Source organism: Saccopteryx leptura, chromosome 7 (assembly GCF_036850995.1).
Source record: "Saccopteryx leptura isolate mSacLep1 chromosome 7, mSacLep1_pri_phased_curated, whole genome shotgun sequence".
Classification (NCBI taxonomy): domain Eukaryota; kingdom Metazoa; phylum Chordata; class Mammalia; order Chiroptera; family Emballonuridae; genus Saccopteryx; species Saccopteryx leptura.
The window spans coordinates 77437922-77457227 of record NC_089509.1 but is presented as its reverse complement, the minus strand read 5'-3'; the positions used below and the strand labels follow the sequence as shown (position 1 = coordinate 77457227).

General features: G+C 43.0%; 1 protein-coding gene across 3 annotated transcripts in view; it reads right to left on the bottom strand.

The window, feature by feature from the left end:
* Window positions 1-19306, bottom strand: part of MYO1B (myosin IB) — a 338630-nt gene that overhangs the window by 200633 nt on the left and 118691 nt on the right. The window contains exon 1 of one of the 3 annotated variants that reach the window (XM_066346373.1): window positions 7745-8008. The exons of 1 other annotated variant lie outside the window; for it this stretch is intronic. The gene's annotated coding sequence lies outside the window, so the exon portion shown is untranslated. Of the gene's footprint in view, window positions 1-7566; window positions 7710-7744; window positions 8009-19306 lie in introns of those variants that run through there. One more of the 3 variants, XM_066346374.1, reaches the window with a different exon arrangement.

Sequence of the window (19306 nt, the reverse complement as noted above, 5' to 3'; positions counted from 1 at the left end):
TTGGACCCAACAAGGTGACTAGAATTCGGCTAGCTTTGCTAGTGCTTTAGCAATTGTGAGAAACGGAAAGCCATTCACAGATGGGGAGTATGCCAAAACATTCATGCTTGATATTGCCAATGAACTTTTTGACAACTTTTTGATAAAGACAAGATAATCAAACAAATAAAAGACATGCCTCTGTCAGCAAGAACTGTTCACAATCATACCATCATGATGGCATATCAAACTGAGGCAACAAAAGTAAAGGACATAAATGCAGCACCATTCTTTTCTCTCGCTTTGGATGAGTCAACAGACGTAAGCCATTTATCCCAGTTCAGCGTGACTGCAAGGTATGCTGTCAGTGACACACTATGTGAGGAAAGTCTTGCTGTTTTGCCTATGAAAGAGACAACAAGAGGGGAAGATTTATTCAAGTCTTTCACTGAGTTCGCTAAAGAAAAAAAATCTACTGATGGATATACTTATTTCAGTGTGTACTGATGGTGCTCCGTGCATGGTGGGGAAAAACAGAGGATTCGTAGCACTTCTTCATGAACATGAAAAGAGACCCATCCTAAGTTTTCACTGCATCCTACATCAGGAGGCGCTTTGTGCTCAGATGTGTGGTAAGCAGCTTGGTGAAGTGATGTCGCTGGTCATTCAGGTGGTCAACTTTATTGTTGCCCGAGCTTTAAATGATCACCAGTTTAAAATACTGCTGGATGAAGTTGGGAATAATTATCGTGGTCTGCTTCTGCACAGCAATGTGCACTGGTTGTCAAGAGGGAAGGTGCTCAGCCGTTTTGCGGCTTGTCTGAGTGAAATCCGGACTTTTCTTGAAATGAAAAACGTTGAGCATCCTGAGTTAGCTAACACTGAGTGGCTCCTGAAGTTCTACTATCTCATGGACATGACTGAACATCTGAACCAGCTCAATGTGAAAATGCAAGGCACTGGAAATACAGTCTTATCCCTTCAACAAGCAGTGTTTGCATTTGAAAACAAGCTGGAACTCTTCATCGCCAACATTGAAACAGGTCCTTTACTACGCTTTGAAAAACTGGAAGAGTTTAAAGATGCATGCACAGCAAGTGACCCTGCTCAACATCTTGATCTCCAGCAGCTAGCAGGCTTCACATCTAATCTCCTGCAGTCATTCAAAGTGTTCTTTGGAAAATTTTGTGAGCGCACTCATCTTTTTAAGTTCATCACCCATCCACACGAGTGTGCAGTGGATAGCACCGATCTGAGTTAAGTCCCCAGTGTCTCCATCAGAGATTTTGAGCTACAAGCCACTGACCTGAAGGCCTCAGACATGTGCGTGAATAAATTCAAGTCACTGAATGAAGATTTGGAAAGACTTGCATGACAGCAAGCAGAGTTGGCAAGCAAACACAAGTGGGGAGAAATGAAAAAACTTCAACCCGCGGACCAAACTTGGAACGCACTTCCCGTCACATACCACACACTCAGCATGTGAGTATTGCTGTACTGACAATGTTTGGCTCTACATATGCATGTGAGCAGTCTTTCTCACATCTAAAGAACATTAAGACCAACCTACGATCACGTTTAATGGATGGAAGTCTCAACACCTGCATGAAGCTTAACCTCACCACATATCAACCAGACTACAAAGCCATCAGCAAAACCATGCAGCACCAGAAGTTGCATTAATGGTAAGAAGTACTTTATTCATCATTGGTTAGCAACAGCATAACAACATTATTAAAAAGAATTCAAAGACTTATTGTACTTTAAAAGTGTTGGTCTTACATAAAATGCACACATTTACTTGTATTTAGTGTTAAAGACATTTTATGGCTCTCACGGAATTACATTTTAAAATATGTGGCATTCATGGCTCTCTCGGCCAAAAAGGTTCCCGACCCCTGATCTAATTCCTGAAGAGAGACGGGACCAGGAGAGTGTAAGAAAGATCACCACACAGGCCTGGCTCTCAAGTCTCTCACTCACAGTTGAGCCTTGTCTCACCAACTCTCCCTCACCCGGGGGAGGGGAGTGATGTAGGATGAGGCAGCCAAGCACAAGACCCAGAAAAGGAGGAGAAATTCAGAAGCATTCAATCACCTCTCTCAGCTCTGGACTAGCCAAGGACACCCACAGGAACCCTGACTCCGGGTGACAAAGAAAGCCAGCCAAGCGAGAGAGCGACCATCAGGTGGGCTCCCCAGCTCCTTAAACTGAACTCCTTAAAAGTGGCCCAAAACCTGAATGATCACCGCACCATGAGGTCACACGCTGTTCTAGAAAGGACACAGTCTTGGGCTTGATCTCTATCAGCCGTTTCTAACTTTCTCAATTCCCTCAACTACAGATATCTTCTACTGAAGAACAGTAATGAGAATTAAATGAAACAAACTATGGAAAGTGCCAGAATGAGGCCTGACACTATGCAAGCACCCAATACTTAACTTGACAGTCACACAAACGTCATGTAAAATATGAATAATCTGTTCTCTGGGGACTTGGCATTTCTTGTCAAAAATGCAAATATGCCTGAAGTCTGTGGCCAGCCTCGTGAGGCTGAACTGACAGGCATGCTGAAGACAGCACGCGGAAGGGCTGCTGGCCCGTATAGAGGGAAGAAAGCAGGAGGACACCATGGATTCCCCACTTCAGGGCTGACCATGTTAATCAACCTCTTGTCCCCTGGATGGCACCTTATACATCCTTCTGGTCCAAAAAGAGATCCTCCACTCTCCTCTGGGGCACCGAACAAACCAGGATGACGCTCCCTAACTTCCCAAGCAATCCAACCATCAGACATAGGCAGCGTTTAGAGACCCGACCCCTTCCACGCGATCAAAGGTACAAAAAAATGAAAGGATGAGTGGAAAGAGTGAGCATTGGGTTCGCTTTCTCCAACCTTCTTGCTCTTGTTTGTTTCCAGCATTTGTCTGGGCAGCCAGCTTGTGTTGGCGTGGCCTTGGTCACCACAGCTGTCACAATTGTTTTCTTCATTTCACCAAAATCTACTCTCGGGGCACACCGATATGCCCTGCCTCTAGCCTCTGAGGCACAACAGATTTCCTTCATTGCTTTTTAATGCATCACTGTGTGCTTAATCCAGCGGTCCCCAAACTTTTTACACAGGGAGCCAGTTTACTGTCCCTCAGACCGTTGGAGGGCCAGACTATAAAAAAAAAACTATGAACAAATCCCTATGCACACTGCACATATCTTATTTTAAAGTAAAAAAACAAAACGGGAACAAATACAATATTTAAAATAAAGAACAAGTAAATTTAAATCAACAAACTGACTAGTATTTCAATGGGAACTATGCTCCTCTCACTGACCACCAATGAAAGAGGTGCCCCTTCCAGAAGTGCAGCGGCGGGGCCAGATAAATGGCCTCAAGGGGCCGCATGCGGCCCACGGGCCATAGTTTGGGGACCCCGGGCTTAATTCAATGTGAATTGATGAAGAAGGTATTGACAACTGATAAGAAACCCACAAAATGTCCTAAGATCAGAATGCTGGCAATCATCCTTCATCCTTCTCAGGAGAGAAGTTAGAAGGTGCTCCCTGTTAGACCTTGGCAGACCTCATGTCTGCATCACCTCTAAATATCCAATGGACGGGACTTGACTGGTCTGAGGAGACAGTAGTTACTTCACCTACACCACATCTTTGAAGGCCCCAAACGGTGGCCTAGCCTGAAATAATAAAACAAGTAAAGGTAGACCTTCCAGTCTTCAAATCCTTATCTTAGAAACCAAAAGCCAATATTGACTTTTCCCTTTGCCCAGCAGCATTCTGATAAATCCATAAACAACTGGTGATGTCATGGGCTATAACCCATTCTGCTCCTGCGCTTGATGGTCACCACTGGGTCAAGGTCAGCAGCCTTCTGCCCGGCACCACCCTCCATTCCACTCAAGGACGATACCAATTCTATTCTCTCTTCACAGAGATGCCTAAACTCCTTCACTTCCCCTGTGGGGAAAGGATGATCACAGAAATCCTGTGGAATGTGTGTTCCCACAGAGCCCAGAAATTTGATGACCTCAGAGGATATTATAAAGAAAGACCCTTGACACTTCCCTAAGGAAGAATGTCTTCTGTACAAGGCGACTGCCAGGACAAAAAGCATGTGCTGGGAAAACCTCCGGCACGCTGCTGCTGCGTCTGTTTCCAATTCTGATGTCCCATTTCCTCTTTATAATCAGCATTCCTTCCCTCCTTATTTCTCTTCTAAAAGAACACTGGCATTAGGTCTCAGTTAAAGCAGCAAAGTGTCATGTTCTAATAAAGGCTGTAAGATAAAAAGGGCTAAGTTGAATGTCAATAAATATAAAATGCTTGAATACTATATATATAAGATCTACTCCATTCCACCACTTTTAAATGTTTCCAAAAATGAAGTTATTTTTAAACGTTGGCAGCCTAACTTTTTAAATATTAAGTTTCATTCACATAAAGCTTATTCACACAGGCCATAACACAGCACAAAGCTTTTTAAAAATACAGTTTAAAGTTGCGGTGTCATTAATCTGGCCTTCCAAAGCAATCTCACAGTAGTTTTTGGAAGAATCTGATTATGATTATTTGAAACATGCAAAAGGCTAATCAACTTGTTGTCATTCTTATGATTATGAGATATCCAACCATACAGTGCATACTTAAAGAGAATACACTTTGGAATCAGAGATGGGAATTCAAATCTCTCCTCCACCCCTTACTGGTTACCTACACAAGTAGGTGGTAAGAGGCAAGTTGCTAAACTTCTCAGGCTTCAGATGCAACTGTAAAATGGGAGGAGAATACCCACTCTATCAAGTTGTGAGAATTCACAGAGTAACGTATGTAAAACCTTTTGTACCCAGTAAACACTTACTAAATGGTAGCGATGATTATTGTTAGGTCATTTAATTAAAACCCAATGTCCAGCTATTGAAAATAGTAAAAAGGAAAAGGAAGAAAGGAAACTCTCACCCAAAAGAAGGACAAATACTAAACATATGGATACTATAACCTGAGGATTCTTTCTTAAGCCAACATCACCCTCAACTGCCACTTCTTCCCCACTGAAGTCAGGAGTTTCGAGGTGCTTTGCATAACATCCCATGCAGCCTACAATGGGGCATCCATCAGACAGCCTGCAGCCAAAAACCAACGATTTAAGAGGATCCTTCACCAATGTTTCCTGTAATAGTCTTATGCTTTGCATTTTGCTAATGTATCTTCCAATGGGTACTTAAGAGGAATCTAATTATGCTATATTTTACAAAACAAGTCACAACATAATTCAAAAGTCTAAAATGACAAGACAATAACCAAGAAGTATCCCTCTGTTCACTGCCAGTGGCACAATGTTTTGCCAGCTGCCGGCTGGACAACATCCCACTTCAACTTCATAAAGGTTCTTGAGGACAAGACGCACTGCTTTTCAGCCTGAAAATCTGACCACATACCCCATGAAAAAGACAAACCCTCAGCAGAAACTTGTACAGATCTTTTCCATTACCACTTAGTGGGCAAGGAAACTTCTTTTTCCCCTAAAGCAAGCTCCTAATTTGCCTTCTAAGCTTAAGAGGCTTTCAAATTTGGCTCACCCTTAAAATGAATGGCCAATGGGATGGTTTACAGGTGGACCCTCAGGCTTTTCAAAGAGGTAGCACTGGATCACTTTTCAGCCCTGTCTGCAACCAGACTACTACTACTGAATGTCTCCTATATTATCACCGCAGTAATTCTAACCTTCAGTCCAACTCTGGGATCCTTCCATCAGTGTCCCACAGGCACAAACCATGAATGCTTGGAAATGTCACCGTCCTCCCAAAACAGTTTTGCTTGGAATACACCATTCAAAAAACACTCATCATTCAATCCTCCATAGCTCCCTCCCCGGATAAGCCAATCCTCTTGGGTTTCCTGATTTTAATCTAGGAAAGAGACATTTAACAAATGCCCAACATAGCATGACCAGGCAGTGGCACACTAGATACAGCATTGGACTGGGACGCGTAGGATCTAGGTTCAAAAACCCGAGGTCAGCAGCTTGAGTGCGGGATCATAGTCATGGCCCCATGGTTGCTGGCTTGAGCCCAAAGGTCTCTGGCTTGAGTCCAAGGTCGCTGGCTTGAGCAAGGGGTTGCTGGCTTGAAACCAAAGGTCACTGGCTTGAGCCCAAGGTCACTGGCTTAAGCAAGGGGTCACTCACTCTGCTGGAACCCCGTCAAAGCACATATGAGAAAGCAATCAACAAACAACTAAAGTGCCACAACAAAGACTTGATGCTTCTCATCTCTCTCCCTGTCTGTCCCTCTCTCTGTCACTCCCTCTCACACACACTCTCACACTCACACACACACACACACACACACACACACACACAATGTACAACATACTACATTTAATTCTACCTCCCCCTAAAAAAATTCCCATTCACCAAAATGGAAACTGTTTTCTTTCTTATTCCAGATGACCCACACTGGGGAATAAGAGCACAAAAGCCTGGCTCCTCCACTCAAAACCCAAACGTTGGTTTGTGCCGTGTATTTTCTGGGAAAGACTGTAAAAGGCTTTTTCGATTCAGTGTTACATAATCTGATTCATTTATTTAGCAATGTCTAATTTACTGGTGGTTTCCCCCCAAACATTCCTGGAAAATTGTTATACTACACCATATTACAATGGAGAAAAAATTTTATGTCAAAATTGATTCTATAAAATGTGCCGGGTTGGCCTTAGCTCAGCCGTTCCTTTGAGTCAAATTCACTTGTTAAAACGTGCCTCCTTCCCATTCAAGCCAGTATCCACGAGCTACACACAGATTCATGGGCACCCACATACCCTGATTCACAGTGTGAATAAAATAAATAAGGTTGGCTTCCACTATAACTAACAAGATTTGATTTCAGCAAACTAACACTGGGGAGCGCCTAGAACTCAGGGACGCACACAACTTGTTGCAGCAATAAAAGCTCCCCCGCAGCCTGAACAAAGCATTACAAATAAGCTCCAGAAACACACAGGGCCCTTAGACAAAATGTTGTGTGTTTGTAATTAACTACCCAGTACACTCTCATCACCCCCTTTCCAGCCCTGCCGGCCCCAGCACCCTCCAAGACTCCCGTTCTTAATCTGGTTTCCATTCCAGCTCCGCCCCCTCCCCTTCCCTCTCGGGAACCGTGAATCAATCCCGTCCCGGGCAGGAAACCAGAACCAGGGCAGCCCCCTCCGCCGCGGCGGAACAAAGGAGAGGAGCGCAGCTGCACGCGCAGGAAGCCCCATCGGGTCCCGGGCCCCTTCTCCCCCGCCACCGCCGGGGCACGCCGCACCTGAACCCCACTCGCCATTGTTCTCCCTACGCTTTCTTCCCCGCAGGAGGCCACCCCGGGTCCTTTCATAGAACTAGGGGACCAGGAAACAGCTGTGGGCCAGAGATGGACGGGGTGTGGGTGAACACAATGGAATAACAGGAATACACTTTGCCCACAGGTATGGGAGGAATGGGGAAAAGTAAGAAGAACTTAGTTTACACACCAGGTCCCCAAGCAACTGCGGAGCCACCACCACCCTGAGCGACCTCCACGGTGCGCGGGTTCTCACCTCAGCGCCGCCTCGCCCAGAGGGAAAAGTGCCGCAGACCCCGCTGACCCGCGCCCCGTGGATAGTGTCGGAGCCACGGACCCCAAGCACAAAGGCGCAGGCTGACGCTTTACCGCCTCTCTAGGGCCGGGGCCAGACCCAGGGGGAAGGCGGGAGACAGGGAAAGAGCTCGCGCTACCTCGCCGGACGCCACTCCGCCTGTTCGTCGTCCTCTCCCTGGCGGCGCTTCGGGACGCGGGCCCACCGCGAGGCTGCAAGGCTACCGCGGCGGCTGCTCCGTGGGGTTGCGGGGCGGGCGCTGTCCCGCAGCTGCCGGCCCCCGGTGCGCTCGGGCACTGCCTGCACGCGCCTCGGCTACGGCTGCGGCTGCGGCTGCGGTGCGCGCTCGGCTGCAGAGTGCTCGGCGGCGCGGAGTGCTCGGCTGCGGCGGGAGGCGCCCGGCCACTCCCCTCTCCCGGGCAGACTGAGGGGCCGGCCCAGGGGCGGGGGCGGCGACCTCGCCGGCTGGGATTCGCCCCTCGGCGCGGCGGCAGGACCCGGAGCCACCGCCTTCCAACTACTCACCTCCGGCCTCCCGGTGCCGGCTGCACAGCGCCCTCCGGTGAACGCGGGCGGCAGCCTCCGCACCCCGGGCAAACCTGGATGGGACAGGAATGGAAGAAAGAGAGAGGTCCGCCCCAGCGCTCACGGAAGGCATGGTCCTTCTACCTTTTTTCACTCCGGGATTAACTAGAATATAACTGGGGCACGGGAGGCGGGGGATGACAGCTAGAAGCCAGCCTGGGGGGCAAATGCCGGCAAAAAAATTAGAGTGTTCTCAATTTTTCCTCTTCTAGATAAAAGTTTGAATGCTCAAAAATATCATATTATAAAATATTAATTTGACCAAAAGAGGAAAAAAATTTATTGAGGAGCAAATTGTGTTTTTACGGACAAGGTTTTTAATATCTATTAAACCACTTGATTTCACATCATTCTAAGTAAACACTGCCCAATTCTGTTACAGGAATAAAAAAAAAGTTTTAAAAAAATTTCAAATACCCATATGTATGTGAATATAGTGTATTAACTGGCACTGGGTAATGATCAATGATAGGATATTAATCTGCATATTATTTAGACCTATGGGGGGGGGGCAGCAAATGAGAACTTCCAGCTCCTCACTCCAGCCGGCCTCTTGCCTCTTTGTAGAATTTAGAACAAGCCCCATGACCCAGGTCCTGGTTTCCTCATCCCCAGAAGAGAAGGGTGCTTGTCCAAACTTACTCACTAGGTGAGTTGAGGATTACTTGACTAAGGTGTAAAAGCAATGTGTAGGCACAATAATTATTACTCATGGTTCTAACTACTTTATCCTATAATGAAGTAAATTACCATAAATGGGGCCACGTTTAAATGGACTGACCTATATCTGGAAACTGTCACTAAAATGAGGTGAACCAAAGAATGCAGTCCATATATAGTAACTGTTCCCACAGACAGAAGAACCACAGGCACTGAGATTTGTCAAATGTCACCAGTAGAGTTTGGAAAAGGTGACAATTCCCCAGACTGTATCTGCTTGGTGCTTTACCATTATCAATGACACCAACTATAAAATCTGCAGAGGACAAGATAGTAGTCTAAGCTAAGACATTGAGCATCAGGTACTTTGTTTGTTTTCTTTAATCTTCACAAAAACCTGGGAGGTGAGTTACTCTCATTTTTCTTGTTTTACAGACCAGGAAAGCCCAGCACAGACAGGCCTTCCAGCTAATAAATGGCTATGGTGAGTGGTGGGATTCAAATAATTTAACAACCAGTTCTCTGCCCTAACGACCATTTTAAATATATAAAAAAAAAGATATACCAAAAGGTAGTTTATTATTTCATGCATTTAATACTTAAATAAGAACAATAAAAGAGGTATATAAAACTAGATTATAAGAAAGAGTTTTTAAATATTAATGAAAAAATATTAAATAATACCTGACAAAAAACAAAAAAACTAATACTTAAGGTATTTCCAATGACAGCTTGTCACCCCCTGGTTGGTTGGCACTTTTTCTCTTTATGTTATATGTTTGTGTACTAAAGTAACAAATGTGAGGGAATTAAAATGTAGTATTTCGTTAAAGGTATAATGAGTTTTATGAAATGAATAAATAAACATGACAAGCATAGTTCTGTCAAATTTTTTTCACCTATGGACAGAATGAACATTACTATGGGAGCTTAGAATACGCTATTGACAGATGAACATTAAAAAAAAGTAAGGAATGTAAATTTTTTATTTCCACATTGGGTGGGTGGCTGCCCAAACACCCACCTTAGAACAAACCCTGATTACAAGTGCCATTTTAACAACAGGTTTGCCGAACTCAACAAAAAATTGAGTATCACTTCTGCCGAACCAGTGCAAACTAGCTGAATACCACCACTGGCGATGGTGGTTCGAAAGTACATCCACCACATATGAGAAAGCAATCAATGAACAACTAAGGTGTCGCAACGAAAAACCAATGATTGATGCTTCTCGTCTCTCTTCGTTGTCTGTCTGTCCCTGTCTATTCCTCTCTCTCTCTCTGTAAAAAAAAAAGAAAAAGAAAAAGAAAATACATCCACCAATTCTTTAACACTCCTCCCATTAAAGAGTGGAGTCTGTCTTCCTCTTGAATATGGGCTGGACTTAGTGACTTGATTATAATGAACAGAATGGAGCAGAAGTAAGGCTTATGACTTCTGAGTCTAGGCTTTTACCTGGATGTGTCTTGGGGCACTCACCCTGGGAACCCAATTGTGATACTGCAAGAAAGTTCAGGCCAGACAGAAGGTCATGTGTATGTGTATAGTTGAAGGCCTAGCCGACAGCTAGATGAACTGTCAGACATGTGAGTTAGCCTTTGAGATGACTCCAGTCCCAGTCACTGATTGACCAGACTGCATGAGAGACCCAGAGAGAAAAGCTAGCTGAGCCTTGTCAGTGCCCAGAAACAAGAGACATAACAATGATAACAGATTGTCTTCAGGATAGTCATTGATAACAGTAGACACTGGGAACAGTGGTAGAGCTGGGATTTGAATCCAGACAGTCTGACTCCACAGTCTCCATCACAGTCAAGGCTACTACCTCAGATCTTGATATCCTAGCTTAATGGACGCCACGGAGATCCCAGTCTTCACAACAAAAAAATGTGTGGACCTGCTACCTGTTTACACCTTTAGACTCACTTCATCTTGCTCATCTGATGTGAGGTTCCAAATGACTGCATCTAGCTGTCTGGCAATAGGGAGCTTGTGACCTCTGCTGACCGGTCCAGCTTTTCAAAAATAGCAGAAATTCAGATGGCAGGTTCACAAATAAAAAATGTAAACAAATAGTTTTAAAAGAGTGGGGAATTCTATAACCTTTTGATCTTGGAAGAAAGCCAAGATTTAGTAAAAAGTAGGTTTGAGACAAGTTATGTGCTGAGTAGGACTATTGATAGAGCTAGTCTTTGGAAGTGTTCGCAGAGAGAGAGGGAACGGTTCTGCCCCTGAAAGACCCAGCATAATGGGGACATTTGACGCTTTCTCCCTGTTTTTCAACCGGTTCAGAAAAGAAAATATTAAAAACTGTTGAACTAATCCTAATAAACACTGAGAAAATGAGCCAAGAGCTATTAGAAAGCCAAAAATGTTTCTAGAGCAAAGCTATGCTTCTCTTTTAAAAGTATCATTAACCTAGCCTGACCAGGCGATGGCACAGTGGATAGAGCGTTGGCCTGGGATACTGAGGACCCAAGTTTGAAGCCCCAAGGTCACCAGCTTGAACATGGGCTCACTAACTTGAGCACAGGGTCACTGGCTTGAGCATAGGGTCATAGACATAACCCCATGGTCGCTGGCATGAAGCCCAAGGTTGCTGACTTGAGCCCAAGGTCACTGGCTTGAGCAAGGGGTCACTGATCAGCTGGAGGCCCCCCCAACCCCGGTCAAGGCACATATGAGAAAGCAATCAATGAACAACTAAGGTGCCGCAACAAAAAATTGATGCTTCACATCTCTCTTCCTTCCTGTCTGTGTGTCTGTCCCTATCTATCTATCTCTCTGTCTCTGTCTCTCTCACTAAAAAAAAATAGCATTAACCTAGTTTTAATAAATCTGAATATCCAAACTTCTGAAGACATACCTTGAGGTTTTTAAATTCTTTTATCTTCTTGACCGTTTCTTTCAAAAGTCAACAACTTCTAAATTTAAGATAAGCAGATTACAGTTTTTCTAATAATTGTCAAAATAGATTTAAAAATCCACCAACTACAAAAGCATTTTTACTTTTCCCTCAGTATATGTATATAATATATTTGAAAGATATAATATATTTGAAAGACTCTTAATGATTTTAGGGTGAAAAACAGAAATGATCAAACCACAGGAGTAAAGAATATAAGTGTGCTTACCTCAATGAAAACATGCAATAATTTCATTTAAAACAAGGAAAATTCTGTCATCTTTGTAGAAAAATATAGAAATAAAAGTACATTTATGTATGTCCCAGAAAGATGATTACCATTAAACGTGTAGGAGTGTGATTTTACCTTCATTGTTTTACTTAAGCCCTTTTTTAAAACAAACAAAACAAAATTAGAAAGAATCAACATTGGGGAAAAGACCAAGGAAAGGACCCCATGACCTGCTTCTGCCTCATGTTGGTGTAGGAGTGAAACAGTGGGCCGGAGCTCATCATTTTAGATTTTCCCACTGGCCCTGTCTGCAGCTAGCTTTAGAGATTTTGCCAGAAGCCTTGTGTTCTCTTGTCCTTAGTTTTTATAAATCATCTTAAATGTGTTAAGGACCTTCTAGTTCTAACAAAATCTAAGTCTTTGGGGGCTTATTTAGGGTGTGGTATCTTTTTTTCCTTTCCTTGGCTACCTATACAAACACTTCATTTTCACCCACTTTACTTATCATTTGAGACCAAACTCAGTTCTCACCTATTCTTGACCATCTTCTTGAATTGGATTCTGCTTTCATTACTATGGTGACATCTTTGTTTAAAATTGATTTTAGAGAGAGAAGAGAAAGAAAAGGAGAAAGGGGGAGAGTAGAAGTGGGAAGTATCAACTCATAGTAGTTGCTTATCGTGGGAAGTATCAACTCATAGTAGTTGCTTATCCTCTGTGCCTTGACCGGGCAAGCCCTGGGGTTTCCAGTCGGTGACCTCAGTATCCCAGGACTACGCTTTATCCACTGCGCCACCACAAGTCAGGCTATGGTGACATCTTGATGCCACATCCTTGCAGTATCCTATTAATTTGCTCCAGTTTATGAAATATTTCTAGTAATTCTATTATAAATGTTAGCCTCTCCAAGTAGATGGTAAATCTCTAAATTAAAGGAGTAATTCAGTTTAAAAACACCAGGCCTATGACAATAAGCATATTAGCTCAGCCTGTGCTAGCAAGTGTTCTAAATGCTCTGTTATGTGTACGTTAATTTATTTAACCCTCACAACAGAGATAGGTTATTGTTACTATATTACCCCATTTTACAGATGATGAAACTGAGGCAGAAGAATGTTAAGTTACTTCCCTAAGGTAACACAGTCATAACATCAGAGCCAGGACTTGAATCTAGTCAGTCTAGCTTCAGGCTCAATCTCTTAACCTCAGGGCTACATTTAGTACTTTGTTTCACTTCTCTGAGCTCTTTTTTTTTTTTTGTCTTTTGTCTTTTGTCTTTGAAAACAGGTACATGATGTCCTTGGGGGATTGGTTCCAGGACCCACTTCAGGTACCAAAATCCTCGGACTCGTTTATTATATAAAATGGCATAATGTTTACATATAACCTATACATATTCTCCTGTATACTTTGTCATCTCTAGATTACTTACAATAGCTAATATAATGTGAATGCTATGTAAATAGTTGTACTATATTGTTCAGGGAGTAATGACAAGAAAAGAAAGTCTGTACATGTTTGGTACAGACATGGTCATCTAGGCCTAACTAGAAGTACTTATCAGCAACAACATAACATTTTTTTTCCTAATAGTTTCGATCTGTGGTTGGCGGTTGACTGAGTCCAACAATGTAGATTGTAGACCATGCAGATACAGTGGGCCATCTGTGTTGTCTTATTTCTTTAGTACAGGCAGCCCCCGGGTTACTGACAAGATAGGTTCTGTACGTTTGTTCTTAAGTTGAATTTGTATGTAAGTTGGAACAGGTACATTTACCTATTAAATGTAATTTAGATGATTGTCTTAACATAGTATTTATTTTACCTTTCTGTGCATATAAGTACTTACACATTTTCAAATACAACCTTAAATGATTTTGGATGATGCAGATGATGCACTTGTTGGAGAGGAAGGGACTGGGGTTAGAGAGTCACTTTGATGGAGTCACTTTCATGAGGTAGCATCAAGGGAGGTTTGTACAGAGCTTTTCTTTTTCTTATCACAAATGGCCCTGTAGCATCTCAGGCCTTCGGTAACTATGTGGTAAACTCTGGTGGACCTCTCTGTATCAGCATTGTGCTCCTCTTCCTTTGCCATTCCTTCTTCAATGAGACGAAAAACATCAGCTAACTCTTCTGTAGAAACTTTTTTAGTTCTGGAGTTTCTAAGTTTCTGTTTTCTTCCCCAAATGCCATCATCTGCTGCTCTAGTTCCATAAGGCCTTCATTGGAGGGTTCTTTGCCATGGGAGTTGAGTAACTCTACGATATCATTTTCATTGATACCCAACTTCAGCTGATTACCAATAGCCCTGAGGGCGCTCCATTCAGTAAATACAAGTTGTACGGAAGTCAGAGGTTTGTAACTCAAGGACTTACCATATATATATCTCCTAGTTTAGACTAGTGCTCCAACTGTAGTAATACTAAATTCATATTTCTTAAATAGTTTCATGCAAAAGAAAATCTTTTTTTTATGTACTTAAAGAGTGCTTTAGAAATAAATAATTAATGCTTAAAGTAGAATTTGAAATTTAAATTAAGTATTATAAGAAACATCTCAGTAGTAGCACTCTCCCTCTCCAGAGCAAGCCCTCACCTTTCTCTTCCCTCCCTTTTTGTCTCCCCCCAAGCCTAGTCCCTTTGTCTTTCCCTCCCCTAAACTCCAAGGGACCTTCTTTTGCTTCTGTAACTTGTAGACTTACTGTGGCGATCATTTTGCAATGTATACAAATATCGAATCATTACATGTCCACCCAAAACTAATATAATGTATGTCAATTATAACCTCAATAGAAAATAAAATGAATTTTATTAAAATGTAGATAAATAAAAAAAAGGAATATTAGAGGATAAATAGACTGATGGAATTTCTCCGAGACAGGAAAATTCATGAAATCTTTTTAAAGATAAAAAGAGGGAAATTTGAAGAGCTCAGTAGTAGGTTTTTTATTGGTACTAGACTATATGAAAATTTTAAAAAAAAACTATTCTTATAAAATATAACCATGTAATTGAATACTGAAATTGGGCAGCAAAACGCAAGTGCATTTTCTTTCTTTATAAAATGCATTTGTCTACAACTCAGAACGCTCTGACCCCTCAAATAAATTGTAGACCCATTGAAAAGAAATTTAAATTACCTAAATTTTTTTTCCCTCAACATTTTATAATTTAGCATTTTTTCATTTCAACTAGTAAAATAATGGTCTTTTTTATTTCCTCTCAAGCTGTAACAAGTTAATACCATTATAGCTAAACAATAAATCAATCTAAGAAATGGCTAGATGCTTTTCCAATCTTTTTTAAAAAGCATTTTCATTTTTCTAATGATGACTGGGGAGTTTGTCAAACTCATCTTGAGGCTGAGGAGCCTGAGGAAGGACTGTGAGGAAAAGCAAATATGGCAAAGGAAAAAGCCCGGGCTGTCCATACCAAGTGAAGAGTAATTCAGCAAACGCATGAAGTAATATTCTGTTTCTGCTTCGGTCCCTAGTACTAAATGTGCATTTATTTGAGTTCGGTGTCCCTGGCCTTGGCTGGTTTGCTCAGTGGTAGAGTGTCGGCCTGGCGTGCAGGAGTCCCGGGTTCGATTCCCGGCCAGGGCACACAGGAGAGGCGCCCATCTGCTTCTCCACCCCTCCCCCTCTCCTTCTTCTCTGTCTCTCTCTTCCCCTCCCGCAGCCAAGGTTCCATTGGAGCAAAGTTGGCCCGGGCACTGAGGATGGCTCTATGGCCTCTGCCTCAGGTGCTAGAATGGCTCTGGATGCAACAGAGCAACACCCCAGATGGGCAGAGCATCGCCCCCTGGTGGGCATGCCGGGTGGATCCCGATCGGGCGCATGTGGGAGTCTGTCTGACTGCTTCCCCGTTTCCAACTTCAAAAAAAAAAAAAAGAGAGAGAGAGAGATAGGTTATTTGAGTTCGGTGTCCCTAATCACCACAGGTGTTTGCAGGTAAAAATGCTGAGAGAGAAAGATAATTATTTAACTCAAAAATATTTTAATGGGTTAACAACCAAGATAGCATATAATCTAACTTTACAGACTACTGACTAAATAACCCAAAATTTAACTTGGAAATATCAACCAAGTCTGAGTAGCAGGCTTGCTCATTGCTTCAGCAGGACTCTCAATCTTGATGTTTTCTGTTTAAGGGGATAGGCTCCATGAGGCAGGGTGTTTATCTCTTCGGGTCATGGTTGTGTCCCTAGAGCCTAGAAACAAACAAAGTACTCAAAAAAAATATTGCTGAACTGATAAACAGATTTCATAAATTACTATTATTGTAGATAACTTGAACTGCCCTATAATCTCAGTCTTTATTACCAGATGGATTTTAAAGCAATTTTAAAGACTTTTCACAGCAAGGGAGAGCCAAAGGGGGTCCTTGCTGAGGGGTCCCCACAGTGGTGATCTACTCTGACTCAGAATGACACTGGAAAAACTTTAAAGAGAGCAGCACTCAGGCACAGCTCACCTCATGCAGAGGAAGAAACAGACCGTGTGGACACAGGTCCTGGAAAGCAATTCAACCCCCAAAGCAAGTGTGACTTCTTCTGTCGAAAAGATGCATAATCTCCCTTCCCACCAGACACGATAAAATGTGGGTGTTTCTCCTGAAATCCATCCATATCGATACAGCTAAGAGAAGGGAGCAGACACATGTCTTAGACTCTCAGGGGTTCTCTTGCCCGGCCTCACGTGCATCAACCCTCCTCCCAGCAAGTGGGTGCCTTACAAGTTCTCCCTCACTCTTGGGTTTGGACCTAAGGTGACCATGACACAGCTCAGGGGCCTCATGTGTTTTCCTCTCAGGAGCATTGGGTCTGGAAATTGCTTCAAAAATTTCTACTCTTATGAATTAATCTCAAAATTCCTACCTACTCCCTGGGGGGGTCCTACAGACTCCTGAAGGCTTCTTCTACAAGTCCACACTTCCATCAAATTGGAAAGCATGTTTTATAACTTCTCAGTTTTCTTTATGAATTTTTATCAACCTGAAGCAGTTATTACCACCCAGATTTAGTCTAGACATGAGAAAAAGAACCTCTTCATGTCCTGGCACTTGGGATCTTCCATGCCTAAATGCATTTGGTCCCACTGGGCTATTCTGATAGATGCTTTAATTGCTCTAAATTATCGACCAAATAAGAAGCTCAACCTTGGGGACTCCTTCCATTTTCGTGCCTGTAGTTAGGCACCACTAACCCAGGGCCAAACAGCAAAGTAGGAGAAACTTGAGCTACATCAAGAAGTGTTTATCGGCTGTGGCCAGATAGCTCAGCCTCGTCTGGACGTACCAGGGCTGTGGGTTCAGTACCTGGTTGACGCACATATAGGAGTCAACCAGCGGACGCATAAATGAGTTAGAAAACCACTTGATACTTTTCTCTCTTCCTTTCTCTCTCTAAAATAATAAATAAAACTTAAAAGAGAGAGAGAGAAGTGGCTATTTAGTATCTGTTCAGTGCTGTGCTGGCCTCATCAGCAGGATGGGAGGTGAGCATGCCAGTCAGCATCTGGGATTTTATAGAATTAAGGTCTAGCTTCAGGTCTTTGGCGTCTTCTTCCCTTGGATATAATTCACTTTTCCTTTCAAATGTCCTCCAAGTCCCAGAGGCAGTGAGAGCCGGGCTGCTGCTCCCAGGCCGCCCCCTCCCACCCAGCCTCTCATATGCTGCCTCCGTCATTGTTAGGTCAGTGATGTGCAACATGGCTTCTAGCGCTACAGAGCAGTCCAGCATCGATTTCAAGTAAAATATTTGAAAGCTGCCTTTATTTTCCTCAATTTTAACCATTTAAATATCTAATTTTCGGTATCCAAAATGTTAACAGTGAAGAGACACTCACTGACACTTTTCTAGTCAACAATGTCAAATATTAAAGAAACCGACTTGTTTTTTAAACTTTGGCCCCCTATGGACTTCGGGATTTCAAATTACAGTTACTTTATTTTTTTCATACAAACAACGTTCAAGTTTTTGTAATAATAAACATGTATGTTTTTATAATCAGGAAAAAATAATAAAGCTATTTTTATCTTGGACAAAACATGTATCCCATAAAAAATCTTTGGTTGTTTTCCTGAATTGGCCCTAGTGAAAAAATAAATATTTCTCGCATACTTTTTCTAATACCTTTCCATCAAAACTGTTTATTAGTACTTGGTGATCTTTTTCATCAGGATGTCTTAGAAACTAGCAAATCTGAAAAACAACTCCTGCTGAATGAAGACTTGTGCTAAGGACTCACAGAGCATCAGCTTGAATGCAAGGTCCTTCGATTTCTTTACTGCACACTCTTTGATGAAAGAGGGTCTTCTTTTCGTTTCATAAATCTTGGGCCCACAGGTAGTGGGCCATGTGTGGCTCAGCAGTGAGTAGGACTGTTGAGGGAAATCCCTCTCGCCAACCTGGTGTTTGGCTATGGTGATCACATCAAAGGAGAATTACTGCTATCAAGACACTGTCTGCCAGGGGTAATGCATCTATGATTCTTGGGCCAATATGATAGCCTTGCCTTAATGTAAAAGAGAAAATAAAGGGCCCTGGCCTATTGGCCCAGTGGATAGAGTGTCAGCCCAGCATGCGGACATTCCAGGTTTGACTCCTGATCAGGGCACACATGAGAAGCAACCATCTGCTTCTCTTTGCCTCCCTCTCCTTCTTCTCTCTCTTCCCCTCTCACAGCCAGTCGCTTAATTGGTTCAAGCATTGGCCCTGGACCCCGAGAATACCTCAGTTGACTCAAGCATAGGCTGAAGACAGGGATTACAGGGGTTGCCAGGGTTTGCTGGGTGGATCCCAGTCAGGGATCTTAGCATGCGGGAGGGTTTGCTAGGGTTTGCTGGGTGGATCCCAGTCAGGGATCTTACTTAGCATGCGGGAGGGTTTGCTAGGGTTTGCTGGGTGGATCCCAGTCAGGGATCTTAGCATGCGGGAGTCTGTCTCTATCTCCCCTCCTCTCACTTAAAAAAGAAAGAGAGAGAGAGAAAGTAAAGGCAAGATTTTTAGGTAAAGCTGATAGAAATGGCTGGCCCACTGCATACATGTGAGAGCTTATACATATGAAATCTTCAAATTCCCAGTTAGTTATTGTCAAGACTAGCTGCTATTACAGACATTATAGTTCTACCGGGTTTCCATTCAGTAATAGTTCATCCATGACTCCGTGTTTGTAATATTAACCCTGGAACTTAAGATTGTAACCCCAAGCCCCTATCACTGTGCTGAGGTATCCAGGTAAAGTCGACAGTAGTAACCTCAGTGCGTGGTAAGCCATCAATGTCCTAAGGATTGGATGATGTTTTATACTATGC